Below are 12,033 nucleotides of genomic sequence, written 5' to 3'. Positions count from 1 at the left end.
GCTTTGTGACTTTTGTCTTATATGACAAGTCAAGTTATATTCTATTGGTTGACTTGTGTGTGCACATGGATCACTCCTCTTTTCAAATTCCACCGTTGATCATCCACCATCTTCATCTTGATCTCTACCGTCCGTATGATTTTAAAAGGGAGAGAGCTTTCCCCCTCAAAGGATCCATCCTCATTTTGAATATTGTTATGTTGCAGGTTTTCTAACAAGTTTCTTTGGAGCTTTGTGGAGAACTTCTATTTCTTGTCTACATTCTCTCATACCATAGCATTTTAGCTTAGATTCATGCTGTATGTTAGTTTAGCTTCTATTTTTCAATAATCTATCTCACATTAGTAATATTTGGATTGTAACACTCTCATCCATGCTTAGAATAGCTGCACTTTTCATATTCATTATAGTTTAATCTTTAGTTGCATTGCATTCTTGAAGAACTCCTTGGGACATTTGCATTCTTTCATCTTGTCTTTGGAACCTCTCGTTGCATGGTTTACTAGCAAGAAGAGTATTCCTAAGGCTCAGCTGAGAGCCCTTGAACTTGAAATACACTCTCTTGCACTCCATGGATAGGGAGCTCTAAGCCAGCATCCAAGTATTCCAAACTCATGGAATTTTTTGGATAGAAGGGTTTAGAGTGGGACACTTTTGAGTGTACAAATAGGACAAGAGAAGTGTTTCATATTTGAAGCTTGTGTAATAAATAATAATCACTTGTCAAAGTAAAATAGATGGCTTATCAAGAGTGTTCAAGAATTTACAACACTAGTGACTCAAACTGAGAGAGAAAGCAAGAAGCTTAGTAGCAAATAGCTAGCATAGAATAGTAACTAAGTTTTGACAAGTGATCATCAATGGTGCTTTGAGACTTACATCTATGGACTAAACTCATCTTTTTAACTTAGGACAGTGCCTAACATATAGATTTGAGACCAACTTTAGGAAGGAATAAAGCAACAAGACCTTAGATCAGTTAAAACACATATAGACTTTGTTTTGACAGTAAAATTACCTAGGTGATATTTTTCTAGAAGCTAGTGATAATATGACAAAAAAAATTATCATGCGATAAAGTTTACATTAACTACACGACAATTTTCTCTCGGGTGATAGTTTCTCTTAAGCAGGACAATGAATTTTAGTATGGGCACGTGACATAAGTCCAAGTAATTAGGTGATACTTTTTTGGGCAAAAATTATTATACAATATTTATCTAGAGATAGTGTGATTGTTTTCCAGTGAAAAGTGGAAAAAAAGATAGTTTTGACTCAAAAAAATTGCATTTTGGTTTGTCAATCAAGCAGTTTTTAGGTCAGATAGTTTAGGACTTTAGTTTGTGTCAAAGAACAATAAGGTTTTCAAACAGTAGGTATATTTAGCATGTCTTAGACAATTGAATGAGGTTCAAAAGAACCTTGCCAATACACATTTGTGATATCAAAACAACCTTCCTACCAAATTTATTGAGATGTTTGATTTGTGAGAATATTTACATAGGTCAACACATTCAAAAACACTTGCCAAGTAATCTACATAAAAGTCACACTTCATTGCTCAACAACTTTTACCATGCTAAGTTCTTGTTCACCTCACACCAAGTGGTTTCTCACAAGAGATATTGGCTTTATCATGGAAGTTTCATAAAAACAACCAAGGGAATATAGATGGTGAATGTAAAATCTTGGGGTGATCTAGAAAGTCCACTAGGATCAATCCTTGCACCAAGAAGTTGAGTGGCAAAATAGGGTAGTTACTAACTTAGAGTGTTTAGAAAGGGCTTTCGTTCATAATGTTCCTCTTGCACCCAATTAAGGGACACCTCACATTGTGGTGGGTAACAAACCTCGTGGCCACAAGAGCACCTTAAGTGTTATTTCTTAGTATTTTCCTCATAGTCCCAATCTCACAAGTACTCACACTAAGCAAAGAAAAACAATACATCTACCAAAGTTTTGTGTCCTTGATAGCCTTGAGTTTATAGTGGGTTGGAATAGCTAGGTGTGCTTGTCCCCACTTGGGTCATTTGTCTTGGTTGCCCAAGAGTAGGACCTCTAAAGAATTCTAACTAGAAACAAATTGGATTCACTTTCAAGAGTCAAGATTTATGATTCACCATGTGGGTGAAGAGCATACTCTCTTATCTTGATTGTTTTCCCCAAACATGTCAAGAAGTTTCAATTACCGCCTTTCTTTTGAAGTCAAAAGTGAGTCAAGATTTCTAATTCACCATAGGGGCAAAGAGCATACTCTCCTATTATCAAAGAATCTCAATCAAAAATTTAATGTGCCTAGAAAATGAGAGCAACTAGTAGAGTGTCATACATGGAATAAAAGAAATACAAGCAAGTTTGGTTTTTATGCTTTGGGTAGCCCTGCAAACAAGTGTTAGTAGCCCTTGCACTTTTGAAGCTTTGAAAGGCATTCTTTTTAAGGTAATTTGCAAGTGTTTTAAGACAATACCCTACAAGCACAACCATTAGTATACCACATGTTAGTCCCAAAATAGTAGCAAAAATTTGTAAATAAACCTTTGTCAGACAATCACAAACCTATAAAATCCAACTAAGAGAAAGCAAAAACTGAGAAACTGACTGAATCACCCAAAGAGCAAGCTAATAGTTTTTACTAGAAGACTATCATACAATACTTCTCAGTATACTCATGTGATAGTTTTCCTTCATGCGATATGTCTTCTTAATTTGGGCAATAAAACTCACTATACTTGGGCGATAAAGTGTAGTAAGGGCATGCAATACTTTTAATGGAAAAGTATCACTCGAAAATACAAACAAATGTCCTGTGATACTAGAAAAGTATTGCCTAATAGTACAAACAAATGTCATATGATACTGGAAAAGTATCGCCCGAAACCTGTGACTGTAAAAAAAAGTATGATCAAAAAGTGGAAAATACAAGAAGTGCAGCAAGATAAGAGAAAAACCAGAGTGTTCTGCCCCACGGTGGGTCCCAAAAATATGTGTACAAAAAGTGTCACACTTCTATAAAACATTATTCTTGAGAATACCCATGAAAGAGGGCATCTAAAGAGGTGTCTTATAGCTCTCTATCTATGATGTGTAAAAGATATGAGATGGTGGCTCTCAAATGAACCAAATCATCCAACCCTTCCAAGGTGCACCATAGAACGAGAGATTCAAAGAGTAGAGGTAAAAGTGCCAATATCCAACAATCTAGAATAAAATGCAATGCAAATGTTTAAGCTATTCTAAATGAAATAAAGATAAAAAAATAGAACTAAGATAAAGAATTAAGGAAACTAAGCTAAAAAGTATGCCATAATGTAAGTAGAATGCAAGCTAAGCTAAAATACAAAAATGTAAGGAATGCTCCAAGCCTCCAAAATCACCAAGAAAACCTATAGCATAACAATAACATGAGAGACTAAGATCCTTGAATGAGGAAAGAGCCCTCCCTTTTAAAGAAAAATGGATGGTAGAGATTAAGAGGCAAAAGAGGCATAATCAGGGGAGGAGAATGCATCTTGAGTGATCCACGTACACAATCATCTCAACCAATCACAATTAATGGTTGAATTTTGAGAGGGTTTGAAATATGTGGAGGATAATTAAAATTATTTTAAAAATAGAAGATTCCTCTCACATAGAAAATTGTGTATTCATATGTAGACAAAAAAATGTTTTTTTTGTTTAATATTTAAAATAGGAATTATTTTTTATGTGTGTGCAACTTAGAATAAGAGATGAGTGGGAATTTTATTTAGTTAAAAGGGGGACATGTTCTTTTAATTAAATATGAACTTAGGATATAGTACTCAAACTATAGGATATAATTAAATTAAATGATTTTTTGGAGATTTGATCAAGAATAAGCATTACATAAATTATGCAAAAATACTAAAAGGGGCTCATAGTCTAGATGACCATTTTTTGGAGTTTACATTGCCCATCATTGACTAATGTGTGATCGATCTAGGAACACATTATGTCAAATAATGAAGAAGCCAAGATGATAGAGAGATCTGACTCTGAAGAACAAAGCAAAAAGAGATATCAAATCTTGAATGTGCAGTCTATGAGAAATAATACTAAACATTTGGAGAGAGAAGAGACAATATTAGTATTGAAGATGAGCATTGATATGTCAAGAAAAGAAAGTAGATAGATTAAGAGAAATAAAAAGTTGTAGTAGAAAGAAATTTTCAATAATGGTAGAATATCCCCACCCCCTCAGGATTGAAATAGAAAGGAGATAGAGGAGATGCAGAAATAAGATAGATTTGATCAAATCAAAACAAAGAAAACTTTATGATGCTAGATAAGAGATTAAGACCAAAGAGTGACCACTAGTTTACTAAGTTTGACCAAGAGAGATAAAGCATAAGAATTAGATCAAAGAAAGAAGAAAGATGAAAAGAGATGAAATAGAAATGAAAATGAAGAGTGGAAGAGATTAGAAATGATGAAGAAATGAAGAAATGATGATTGCCCCAACAAGATTCAAAGGTTAAGCCTCAATAGGTCAGCCAACTACATAAAAGAAGGAAGAAATTTTGACTAGGAAGATGAGCCCAAATTTGGATTTCAATCCCAAAAATGGATCTAGGATGTCAAGATTAGAAAAGATGCGTCAAAAGCATAAATGAGATGGTAAGATAGAAAAGAAGAGAGAAATAGAAAAGAAGAGATAAGATAAGATCAAGAAGAGGTAAGAGAAGGATGAACATAGTTAGCTAACACGTCCATGAAAGATAAAGAAGAGAGCTCTCTCAACATGCAAAATGCAAAGTTAAGCTAGAATGAACCCTAGAATGAAAGCTAGCATGAAAAGGTGTAATTGCAAGGGTTGCATGAGTAGGTCCTAGTTTTTATCATTGATCCTTATTAGGGACATTGGGAGATCATACAATCATCACTAGCATAAACTATGAGGATATGAATATGATCTATATTGGATAAAAATGTGGAATCAAACCTATGCATCAAAGACTCTCAAAAGGTGCACACTCTAGAATGGATCTAGATTATTACAACTTATTTCTTATTTAATGGACCAAGATATGATACAATGAGACAAGAAATTATAAATTCTCCATGAATCTCTCAAGAATTCAAATGGTAAACTTGCAACATAAAAATACTCAAGAGTGTGGATCCTTTGAGAAGGGGAGGGCTCTTTCTTTTAAAGATGTATGGATGGTGGATATCAAGATCAAGTGATGAATAATCAAGGGTGGTGTTTGAAAATGGGATTTATCCATGTGCACACACAAGTCAACCAATAAACAAAGAGTTGACTTTGCATGTGAGACAAAAATAGTTTTTTCCTTTAATTTGTAAAATAAAAATAAGACTAAAGTGTTAAAAAAATAGATCCTAAAGGAGAAAATGTAAGCAATTCCAAGGAGTGTTGTAACATAAAGATCAAGAGTATGAGCAAAAAAAGGAATCCTAAGAAGGAAAAAGCCTGAAAGATCCTCAAATCCCATAATAATAATAAGAAAAAGGGAAAGGAAAAAGCATCCCTTGTAACTATCAGAAGTAATGAACAAAAAACTCATGATGTTGCTAGTACCATTAAAAAGAAAAAGGAGGTGAAAAGTATGCATGTTGAAAATTTTCATAACTATCCTATTGATATGTTATCTATGTTATCACAAATTAGTCTGAAAATTCCACTTTCTGAATTATTGAGAATCCCAGAACATAAGGATAAAGCTATGGCATGGGTTAGGAGTGTTAAGGAAGGTGTTGATCTTTTTTTAATTCAAATTAAATCCCTATTGAAAATAGTGAACCAGTAGAGGTGAAAGGGATAGTATCTCAAACCCCACCTATGTACTTACATGATTTAGTCAATCAGTGTCTAGGAAATATTGACCCCTTTTTCTTAAGTATCATGGTAAATAGGAAAGCTTTTTAAAATTGCATGATAGATTCTGGTGCATTAAACATAGTGATGCCCTTTGAAGTTATGAAAGAATTAGGGTTGAAAGTAGATATTTTTTGAGCTAGGTATTGTGTCATGGATCAAATAGAGGTTGGTTTCGTAGGGACCATAAATGCACTACCTTATAGGTTATTTGTCTATCCTAGTAAAGAGTTGAAAATGAGTGTTTTGGTAGTTGACATTCCACCCCATTATGGGATTCCATTATCAAGAAAATGGGTGGAAACATGCAATGTGATCTATCTTATGCCACTTTTCAAATTGAAGATGGACTGGTCAAAATCAATAGAGAACCCAAGACTATTTACACGATTGAGCAAGATATTGAAAATGAAATGACATGTTTTCTGGATACTAATATAAATGCATTCATGGAAAAAATTTTGATGTTGAAAAGGGAACCAATCAAATCTCAATTGTAGTAGAAGCTAACTTAAAGTCAAAAAAGGGAGATTTATGGATCATGTATTTTGATGGAGCTTATTGTAAATATGGGTTGGGAACAAGTATTCTATTAATTTCTCTTCATGGGTTTGCTTATAAGTTTTCTTTCACTTTAAGTTTCCCATGTAAAAACAATATTGTAGAATATGAGGCTTTATTGTTAGGAATGAGGTTGGCTCATAAACATGGTATTAAGTGTTTGCATGTTGTTGGTGATGCTGAGTTAATCAATTCCCAAATAAGAGAAGTATATGTTTACAAGAATAAGAGATTATAGAGAGCTTTGATTCATTGGGGATAATATGGAAAGATAAAAGCAACAACAACATAATGTCCAAAATTGGTAAGTAATTTAGGATGGTAAAGATATTCTAAGGTTTTTAAATTGTGCAGACCAATTTTGGGGACAAGATATTGATTGTGCAGTACTTGGGGAAATAATAAATGGCAAGGATACCATTTTTGGTGAAGAAGTTGTTCAATTGAAAACAAACAAGATTCCTAAGGAATTGGTTGTGTTACAAACTATTTTTGATAACCATAATAGATCTAAAAAAAATTAAAAAGAGCATAATGCAAAGGATTTAGAAGAGATAAACCTTGGAACTAAAGAAGCACCTAAGAAGGTGTATATGGGAAAGAATATATCTCCTAAGATTAGGAAGACTTTGATTGATTCACTATGGAAATACAAATATGTATTTTCCTAGTCATGTGATGATTTAAAGGCCTATAGAGAGGATCTCTTCCAGCATGAAATCCCATTGAAAGAAGGCACTAAACCTTTTAGACAAAAGAAGAGGCCCATCAATCCAACTCAAGCACCAAAAGTGTAGGAAGATTTGATAAAGTTGAGGGATGCATGGATCATCAAGCCAATTAGACACTCTTCTTGGGTGTCAAATTTGGTTCCCATCAGAAAGAAAAATGGTGACATAAGACTATGTATTGATTTCATAAATATGAACATCTCTTCACTGAAGGATAATTATGGTCTACCTAATATGGAAGCTATGTTGTAGAGAGTCACTAGGTCAGAATTGATGTCCATGATGAATGGTGTCTACAATCAAGTGGTTGTCAAAGAATTAGAATAGTACAAGACTGCATTCACAACACCTTGGGGAACATATGTCTATAGTAGGATGTCATTTGGTTTGACCAACTTTCCACAGAGCCATGGATGTGTATTTTTCAAAAATCATCGACAATTTTCTAGTGGTATACCAAGATGATTTAACAACATATTAAAAGAATGAGAATGACCATTGTGTACATCTAGATAAGGTATTTACTAGAGCTCTTAAATATGGTATTTCTTTAAACCTAATAAAATGTGCCTTTGGAGTCACTGAAGGTAAATTTTTAGGTCACTTGGTTGGAAAAGGAGTTAGGATAGACCCAAAGATGGTAGAGGCTATTGACAAAATTCAAAATCCTAATAATGTGAAAGGCATCCAATATTTCTTTGGGCGTATTAATTTTCTTAGGAGATTTGTTACAAATTTTGTAAAAATAAGCAAACCCATTTCCAAAATGTTAAAGAAAGGTTTTGAAATCAAGTGGGATGATGAACCAAGTGTGGCTTTTCAAAAGATAAAGCAAGAAATAAAAAATGCTCCTATCTTAACGACTCCTAATTATTCCAAACTAATGCACATTTTTTCTTTTGCCTCATTCCATACTATTGCTATAGTTTTGTTGCAAAAGAATGAAGATGGATTTGAACATCCTATAGCCTTTTTCAATAATTCTTTGTAGGATGCATAGTTGAAGTGTGATATTAATGAAAAATAGGCTTATGCATTGGTTAAGGTTGTAAAAGCATTTAGATTCTATTTTATGGGAGGCACTATGATTTACTTTGTACCTAGTGTTGTAGTGAAAGATATCTTCTTGCACTAAGAAGTATTAGGGAGAAGATGTAGATGGATCAATAGGATCCAAGAATTTAACATAGATATCCAAATTACCAAGTTGGTAAGAGGACAAGGACTTGCTAAGCTAATGGCAGAGGCTAATCTTGAAGCAAACCAAATAAACCAGCTTGATGATGATTGCAAAAGTGATCTATGTGACATGGATACCTATGATTGGTACAAAGAAATAATATTTTACTTACAACATAAGAAAACTCCACTAGGGTTGAGTGATAATCAGAGGAGAGGATTAAAATTGCAAGCTATTAGATATGGAGCGTGTTCTAGTTAAGTGTATTGATCAAGAAAATTCAATAAAAATCCTAAATGAGATGCATGGTGGAGTATGTAGAGGCCACTACATGTCTAAAACAATAGCTCATAAGGTGATTAGGTTAGGATTTTGGTGGCCTACTCTTTTTAAAGATACACGTGATTTTATAAGAAAATATGATGCTTGTTAGAAATTTGTTGGTAAACTAAAATTCTCTGGTAATCTACCATTGAGACCAATAGAGGTGCAAGCACCATTCCAACAATGGGGAATTGATTTTATAGGTAAAATTGCAAATGAATCAGGTGGAGGATATTCTTGGATTTCAATAGCAACTAATTATTTCACAAAATGGGTAGAAGCAATCCCTACCAGAAAGTCTACCAGTAAAGTAGTGATGGATTTCATCTTGAGCAACATTAGTGCTAGGTTTGGTTGCTCTAAGAAAATAGTCACAAACAATGCAATGTGATTCAGATCTAAAGAATATAAAGTTTTTTGTGAAAAGTATAGCATTACCAAATCCACTTCATCACCATACCATCCCTAAGGAAATGGATAAGCAGAATCAAGTAATAAAAGTTTATTTAAGATCATTAAGAGGATCTTAGATGAGAACAAGAGAGCTTGGGATTCCAAATTACCATTGGCATTATGGGCAGATAAGGTAATAGTAAAGAAGACCATAAGGTGTGCACCATTTGATTTAGTATATGGAATACAAGCTAGATTTCCCCAAAAAAAATTAAGTGGAATGTACAAGTTTGTCCAACAATATGATGAAGATATCACTGATGAAATGGAAATTAGGATGGATGATGTTCTAAAACTGGATGAAACAAGGAGAGATGCTTCTGCTAGAAATGTTAAGTTGCAGATTCAAGTGAAGCACTTATATGACAAGAAAATAGTAGTAAGAAAATTTAAACTAGAGGATCTGGTGTTGCTTTGGAGTACTAGGCAAGAAGATAAGGGAACACATGGAAATTTTTATCCTATTTGGTTAGGTTCATATTTGATTCATGAGAAGGGGGTGAGGATTCCTATTTCATAAAAGAACTATTAGGAGATATTCTTGAATTGCCAGCTCATGGATAATTCTTGAAGAAGTACTTATGCTAAAGGTACTTATTTTTTTATGAACATTAGTTTATGGTTTTGTATATTTTGTAAATTTTTGTATAGCCCTATAAATTTCTTGTTTGTTCTTTGTGTTTCCCTACCTTATTAAGCATTGCTCTATAAATATTGTCATGTTTTTTCAAGCATGTGGTCTACTCTTCTAGAAATTCTAGATTCTTACACAAATGCTAGCTATCTATTATCCCAAGATAGAGCCACTGATTCTTATATTATGCCAACTATTCATGTGCTATAAGGTTATGCTATAAAATTATTTAAGTTGCAAAGTTGCGAAAACCTTTTAATCGATGTATCTTTGCATTATGTTTTCTGACCATTTTGATGGTAACAATGTGAAATAGTCAATTAGGAGGTTCATGCTACATCTTAGGTAGTAAGGATAATGGTTAAGTTGAGGCTACAAAGTGGAGAAAAGATTTGAATCGTGACATCTTGGCTTATGATTTGCAAGGTGATCTTTAAGTTGTGAGGTCATGAAATATAATTGTAGTGGTCAAAATCCAGTTAATCACTACATCTTTTGTAGTCAAAGGTAAATTAAATTGAGAGTGGAGAAGTAGAGACAACTAGTTGTCACAACATTGAAAGGGTAAGTTATGAGTTAGGTTTTATGGATGAAAAGCTACGAAGAGAATAATGTTAGCTCAAAAGTAGTGTTCACATCATTGCGAGGTTTAAGAATGATAGGTTGTTGACTATTGTGAAGTAGTAAAGTGGTTAAGAAAAAGGTTTTGTGACATCGCTAGTGTGATAGTTATTAAGTTCTAAATCATAGAGATCCATAGATGTACATAAAAAGGGGTTCAAATTATTTGCAAGGTTAAAAGGTAAACAAAAATAACTAGTGATGAAGATATAAGTGGTCATCATACCTTCACGAGGTTCAAACTATGGTAAAGCTTTAAAGGTGAGATGTGGTGATGAGGGTTAAGTAGTTGTTCATGGTTAATAATTGTTGGGTTGCTACAATTAGTAACATGGTTGATTAAAGGGTTGCAAAGCCACAAAATGGTTAAGGTGACCAAGTTCACTACTTCGTAGGTTACTTGCAAATAGCATAAATTTGAGTTGTGATGGAGCAATAAGATATGATTCAATGGTTAATGTCACATCTCCACGGTGTTAAATGTTAAACTCTTAAATGTTGTGATGTTGTGTAGAAGGTTATGAAGTATGTTTTATTTCTCTCCATGGTAAACATAATTGTATGGTGGCAAAGTAAAGATAAATGAGTAACACAACATCTCAGGGTGAAGCTGGCAATTTGACAGGTAGTGGCAAAGTGACGAGGAGGTTATGGTAACTATATTTGAGTTATCACAGCCAAAATTAATGAAGGTTATAGAACCAGTGAGAAGTGGAAAAAAGGGGGTAATCACCACATTGCTACCTTAAGTTTTGAAGGCAAAAGATAGAAAGAAAAGTGCATTTCCAAGCTAGCACTAAATGATTAGTTGGAAAGATAGAAAGGAAAGTCCATTTCCAAGCTAGCACTAAATGATTAGTTGGAAGTATGAGTGATATAAAATTTCAATGTAGGGCATCTTTTAAAATGTCGAAAGAATTTTGTGCATCCTATTTTAATGCCATTAATACCATGCTCTAACTTGCAAAAAGGAAATATAAGGTAAAAGGGACAAGGATCTTCTCACTAGTTGCAAAATACCTAATATTATAGAGTAGAAATGAGTTGCAGAGAAATATTTAGTGACTAGAACTTGGTTATATTATGAAAGATTAAAATAATGGTGTAAAAGGAGGGAAAGTTGATTGCACATGTTTAAATTGAAGAAGCTCCGTCAAGTTCTTCAAAGGCCAAGAGTCCTAGCCCTTTTTTTGATGGATGGTTACACTTTTTGCCAGGATCATCAAATCTTCAATCTACTAATGCTTACACTTTCAGAGATCTTTATAGTTTCTATAGAGACATCAAGGTGCCAGATAGGAATGAAAATGAATTTTTTTGGTTCTTTTATAACAATAGAGTGTGTAATGTCCCTATATCAAACCCTGGGAATATAAATTTGGGTAAGTTTATTATGCTTGATGTCTTTGTTGATGTTGAGTTTCTAAAGGTACTCATCAAAGCATACAATCATGTTAGTCATGCATTCCACAAAAGGGATAGAAGTATATTCTACATACTAGATAAGGAGACTTTCATTGAGCCTTTTGATTTAGGGGGACCTATGTCATTCCCAATTGACTTGGAAAATTTTGATAGTGACTTCCAAAAACACAAGAATTTCTACACTAAGAGGGTCATGTTGAGACACATTCCAAAATTAATTAAGGAACAAGGAGACATAGCAAAGAAA

Source organism: Cupressus sempervirens, chromosome 5 (assembly GCF_028749045.1).
Source record: "Cupressus sempervirens isolate cs-2001-9-10 chromosome 5, ASM2874904v1, whole genome shotgun sequence".
Taxonomy (NCBI): Eukaryota; Viridiplantae; Streptophyta; class Pinopsida; order Cupressales; family Cupressaceae; genus Cupressus; species Cupressus sempervirens.
This window is presented reverse-complemented; position numbering follows the sequence as displayed.